The sequence below is a fragment of the Propithecus coquereli genome, unplaced genomic scaffold (assembly GCF_000956105.1).
Source record: "Propithecus coquereli isolate 6110/MARCELLA unplaced genomic scaffold, Pcoq_1.0 Scaffold671, whole genome shotgun sequence".
In the NCBI taxonomy this organism is placed as follows: Eukaryota; Metazoa; Chordata; class Mammalia; order Primates; family Indriidae; genus Propithecus; species Propithecus coquereli.
Window position 1 is genome coordinate 149784 of NW_012152741.1, and position 354 is coordinate 150137.

Here is a 354-nt window from a genome sequence, read left to right on the forward strand (position 1 = left end):
GTGGAAAGCAATATGGAGATACCTTAAAGAGATACAAGTAGAATTACCATTTGATCTAGCAATCCCATTACTGGGCATCTACCCAAAAGAACAAATGACACTCTATAGAAAAGACACCTGCACCCGAATGTTTATAGCAGCAGAATTCACAATTGCAAGATGTGGAAACAACCCAAGTGTCCATCAATACATGGGTGGATTAATAAAATGTGATATATGTACACCATGGAATACTATTCAGCTTTAAGAAACAATGGTGATATAGCACCTCTTATATTCTCCTGGATAGAGCTGGAATGCATTCTACTAAGTGAAGTATCCCAAGAATGGAAAAATAAGCACCACATGTACTCA